The sequence below is a fragment of the Cuculus canorus genome, chromosome 9, assembly GCF_017976375.1.
Source record: "Cuculus canorus isolate bCucCan1 chromosome 9, bCucCan1.pri, whole genome shotgun sequence".
Lineage (NCBI taxonomy): Eukaryota > Metazoa > Chordata > Aves > Cuculiformes > Cuculidae > Cuculus > Cuculus canorus.
Window position 1 is genome coordinate 13,004,867 of NC_071409.1, and position 6,000 is coordinate 13,010,866.

Here is a 6,000-nt window from a genome sequence, read left to right on the forward strand (position 1 = left end):
TTCAGAAATATGTTCCTTGGGAGAAGCTTCTGCAAATGTATCAGCAAGTGGAGGCAGCTTCATAGACTGAATGGATGCACTCCTGAGAGTCAAAGCTGGGGGTGCTTTAACTAGAAAGACAAGATTGTCAATTAAGTGAGATCTTTCCAAAGGCAGCAATGAGATTGTTTCAGGCTTTACCTTTTCTTTGTAAGACAGCTGTCCACATCTGCAGATCTGCATGGATAAATTGTACGTCACGGAAGCTTGTACTAAAACAATTGGTAAAAAGAAAACTCGAAAAAAGAAAAGCCCCATGAATTCCATATTGCTGCCCACCTGGATTTTGCTTTGTTTTGGAAACTTTAAGGAGAGTCAAACTCACACTAAGGGCAACTCCAAAAAATCAATGTACAGCCCTAGGAATTAACCTGGCCCAAGCCTCATTTTCTCTTTAACTGCAGAAGCCAAGGTCATTTTCCCATCTGGATTTTGCAGATGCTTCTGCACATATTGATGAGTTATACCTTTTATCAAACCTTGGCCATCATTTTCAGGGCTAGAAAATGATTGCATAATGTCAGAGGATAACAAGAAATAGCACGAAGACTCTTGGTGTTAACATCAAGACCTTACATTTGCTATGAGCCACTTTTTCTGTGTCCCCCAAAGCCATATACAATAACTTTCCACAGGACAGTGCACGACTTTGTCCTTCTTTGTTTCCATAATCTCTCCCTTAATGCCGGATGACATCACTCATCTTCTGTCTGAATTTAAAGGAAGCTCCTTTTTTCCATATCTGTAGGATTTATCCAGAAGTGCGACTAGCATTTTTCTGTTGGTTGAAGCACTGTAAGCACAACTTTTTCTTTTTGGAGGGAGAATGTGTCTGCCTATCTCTCCGTCTATGCCTATAGCCTTGCTCTCCTCTATCTCCTCAGCAATATACTTTGTACCAATACATGTCAGGTCTGGATGGATCTGACCCTGATAGGAAACTCTGATGACAACAGAGTATCTTGCAGTCGGGCTGCTTTAGAGCCTGACTTGGTCAGACCCTTAAAACCTGCTTCTGAGTAGTTGATGGCAAAGACCCAGTGCAAGCATGCAATTAGGGCAATTATTCCAAGATCAAAAGAAGTAGATGGGTCAAAAAAAATGCATCAAAGATTAGCTGCAGGCACCTTCTCTGTCACAAGGTGATCTGTGCCAGCCATGCTGGCCGAAGATCCTACATGATACATTCAAGCAGTAATTAGCCCATTATGGTGAAGGAAATATGCTATTCAAACATGGCAGTGTCTGTAAGTCAATATACTGGAGAGAAAGGGTCTGCAAAAGCAATTCCTGCCTGAAAGCAGACTGCGCAAGGCTATCTTGTGCAGCCCCTTCTACCCTAAGCTTAGTACGAGCACATTATCTCCTTAAGTCTATACACTGGGGTGGTAAAACAGAGAGATGCCAGCTACAAAGTCATAACACTGTGAAATTTGTGGTTTGTGATATTTTAATGTCCTGAGCAGAGGATTATTTGCTGTTTAGTGTGCTTTAAAATGTTCTCCTTCTGTGCTATTGATAGCTCTACTGCTCCTGGACAGAATAACAAACAGCTGTGCTGTTAAAATAAAAGAAATCCTTTGGATCATCTCAGGCAGCATCTTAGCTGCCTTGGAGCCTTGGTGACTTGTGGAAAGGGTAAGTGGTTGTGGGGCAGTTTTACCATTTTGTGCAGGCCCTTGCAGCTGCTTAGAGTTCATGTAAAAAAGATCTCATTGCAGATTATTAAGGGCAGAAAGGACAGTTGTAAGTCATATAGTCTTACTTCTTGCATAAAAGAGACTAGTGACTTCGGACCACACATTATAGTTGAGCTTGACCAGAGGTACCCAGCTGGGTGATGGAAATGCTGCTGTAGGCTGCAGGAATTTCACATGCCACTTTTGTATTTACACAATGCAGCAGAGAGTTCATCCAGAGGCTGGAGACCAGGTAATCAGATTCTTTATGTGTTTACTTCTTGATTGTTTATTCAATAAGGATCACATAAAAAACCCACTGGAGGCAGTGAGAGACTCCTGTTGACTTTACAGCAGTCTGAATCAGACCTGAAGCATTCAGAGTTTTAATTTGCACAACTGGAATTTGGTACCAATGATTCCAAAGGTCTTTATCAAATTATGAGCTCCCTCTGGATTAATGTGTTCATTACACTTCTATACTTGCCTGAGGGTAAGCTCTAATAGCCTGTTCCAAATAGCTGTCCTGCCTGTATCAACAATTCTTTGGAAGAGCTATGAACCAGGATCACCTACTAACCTCCTTCCATGTAAAATGGTTTCTTGGCCCATGTAAAGGAAAGCATGGCTGGCAAGGCTGGCCAAAAAGAAAGACTTGCAGCTCAAGACAGTTGGCAGTTGCTGGGGCAAAGCTGTTGAAAGCCTGGCCCTCTCTTCTGTTTCCCCGTCAAGATAGGACACCATAGGCACTCCTTCCTCTCCTTCTTCCACACCACCATGTCCCCCTGGCAATACCTGAATGCCGTCTTTTGCCACAGCTGCTGAGGTTCCCGCAGTGCATAGCAGAGCAGAGAAACAGCTCAAAGCAGTGAATTCTGGGGCAACACCTTTCTGGGTCTGGCTCCACAAAAGCCAAATGAAGATATGAGCCCTATAGCTGGCAAGCCTTGCTATGTTTAAAGGCACCAAAGTAAGCGATCTGCCAAAGTTTGGACATACCAGATGTGGAGCCAGAACTGGTTATACTGTCTGTTGACCACTTGATAATGAAGCTATTTTGCCCAGTCTATATAAGACTGAAAATCTAGGTAATATTATTTGGTGTAACAGTATTCTTCCAGTGAGAAGAAATATAGTCCCTGATTTGTATTCATCTGACTTGAAATCATTCATTTTAAATGACTGTTTGTTCTGCTAATCTAGAATCCAGGCAGGCATGGAAACAATTTATTTTGGTTTGTGAAAGGAGCCAAGCTTGAATATGTTAAGTGTGTATATACTTCGTCGCTTTAGGATGCAATGCCACTCCCTGCTAGAATAAGATTTCTTAAGTGGCAGGAGCTCCATAGTGAGCTCTGCGACGGTTCCCTCAGTGAGGGACTGGTCCCTCACCTTCCCTGGGCTTTGGAGCAGAGCCAGTGACTGCTGGGTTGGTATGGCTTACCTTTGAGGAACAGCCTCACACACCGTTTTTGGAAGGCGTGAGGGTGGGATTTTGCACTACAGCACACCCACAGCACTGTGGGGCACCTGATGAGGTGACAGGCTGTGACTAAAAGCATGTGGCCGCGGTCTCCTGACTTACACAGCATGTGGAATGGTGAAGTATCACATGTCCTGAATGGGTTAGCCAGATGCAGTGGCCCAGGAGTAGTGACTGCTTTGTCCTCTCCCTCCCTGTTTCACAGAATGTGTGGCCCACCACCAGACTGCCCAGTTTGCACTCACCTCTCCTCAAACTGAAGCATCAGTTGGTGTCCAGTCAGAGGCCTCTTGCTGCAGGCAGTTCCCCGCAGGATCAAGGTCTGTGGTGAAGCCAGAGGCTCTTTGCAGCATTTCTCCCATCTTCCGCCTTCACAATAGATCTGCCTGAGGAAGGCAGATTGAACATCAGACCTGTTGCACATCTGTTTGTCTCCTCTACCAGGATTATTGTCTAACAGTCACATATCAATAGGCCCTGATATCCACGTGAGGGTGTTAAGAATGCTGGCTGACATAATTGTGGAGCACTCTCCCTAATCTTTGAGGAGTCATGGAGATTGGGGGGCATCCCAGAAGACTAGAAGAAAGCCAGTGGCACTCCCACCTACAAGAAGGACTTAAAGAAGGATACAGGAAATCACAAGCCCATCAATCATTGGGAAAGTTATGGAACGAATCCTCTTGGGGGCTATTGCAAGTCAAACCAAGAGTAAATTGTGCTTGACAAATCTTATCACCTTCTCTGACAAAGTAATCTGCTCAGTTGCTGTGAGGCAAGTGGTGGACATTGTCTACCTAGACTTCTCCAAGACTTCTGATGTGGTTTCCCACAGCCTCCTCCTGGAGAAAGTGGAACACTACAGTCCAGACAAGTGGTCTGTGCAGTGGGTGGGGAACCTGTTGACAGGCTGCACCCAGACTATGGTGATAATTAACTCCCTTTCAAATTGGGAAACTGTCACAAGTAGGGTCCTGCAGGGATTCATATTGGGCCCAACGCTGTTTAATATCTTCGTAAGTGATCTGGATGATGAGATCAAGCATACTCTGAAGTCTGCTAATGATACCAAACCAAGTGGGAACATGGACACTTTGGAAAGAAGAGCCACCCTGCACGAAGACCTGAATAGGGTAGAAAAGCGGGCTAACAAGAACCATATGAAACTCAGTAAGGACAAATGTAAGGTCTTGTACCTGGGAGAACATAATCCAGGAGTGAAGCACAGGCTGGGTAGCAGCTAGGGAGCATCTCTGCGGTAGATTCTCCAGCACTGGACACTTTAAGATTCAGCTGGACATGGTACTGTCCTATCTTGCCTGGACCATGCTTTTGTCAAGAAAGTTTGGACCAAATGATCCTTGAGGTCCCTTCCAGCCTGGGATTCTATGATTAATGTAGTAAACCTTTTTCAGATAGCCAAAGTGACTTTCATATCAATTCCTACATGATGAAACCCAGAATGATGTATACACAGGAGCCCAGTCTGACTCGGACCTTCTCGTTGAAATCCTTTTCTCATATGGGGACCTCTTGCCTCCAAATCCTAATGTGAGTTTTCCACTCCACTTCAATGGTTAAGTCTTTGCACTTCTCATACTCTCATTGGAAAGTTAGAGTCTCAGTGTTGGAAACTTGGAAACTCTTTCAAAAAGCCTACTCATGTAGAAACAGATAAAACAGGATTTTGACATCTCTGACAATGCTAGTATTCCAGTAAATAAATTATCAGCATTGACTTATAATTACTTCTGTTATACTTGTGCCTTCCTCACAGCAAATTTCCCAAGACAGAGAGTCCTGATGTCTGTTAGCTCTGTTTTCCCTAACGTCTAAGAAAAACCCAATTTTTTAAAAAAAAATCTTATTACTTGAAGCAGAAAAATAATTGGTATTGAACAAAAGCTGGATAATATTGTCTTTCGTGATATGCTGAGCAATGACTTGGACTACATCAACATTACATGAAGTGAGGATTTGTTTAAATAGCTTTCATTCAGCTTTACCACTAAACCTCAGTACATTAAATACATGTATTTCCGTATCCCAGTACAGACGTTTTGTTCTGTATCTCAGAATGTTTCATCTTACTGCTCTGAGGATTCTTGCTAGTTGGCAGCTTTGCACATGTGCTAAATTGCTAAATTTTTAGCATCTACCCACTTATCTAGTTTGACACAGCACACTTCCATGAGGCAGAGGGATTTGGACCTGGGAATTTGGGCACTGCACTTTTGGGATTGTAGACGCTTAAATTGGCCCTCTGTAGTCAGATAGCATGGTAATAGGCCCCTTGCAATTAAACTGATGAGCAGCAAAATATGTTAGAAGCTGGATGAACTGAAACCACAGCCACCTAGCAGCTGAAAGATTTGCAAGAGAGGCTACACTGTCAAGAAGACTCCCAAGCAACACCTGCCTGATTTACTGCAGACAGCTCATCCCCTTTGAAACCAAAGAGCAAAATTCATGCCTTATCTTTGCACTCATGGGTTTGAAGTCAGCTTTGGTCCAAAACTAGGGAAGAGTTTGCCTCTGTATCTTGGACACAGTTAAACTGGTGTGGCAATTAGCTGCTGCCAAACTAGGGCTGGGACTGTCCCCCATGCTCACACCACCTTTCATGTGGCCCCTCTTCAGAGCTAGTCCAAAGCATTGAACAAAAAGAAAATTATTTTACGGTTTAGACCCTGAACAGACTCACTCCAGGGGCAGCCAAGCACCAGTACTGGCACAAGGGACAGGGTGGGAACACGTGGCCAACATGAGGATGACAGCTGGCAGCAGGTCTGCTGCTGC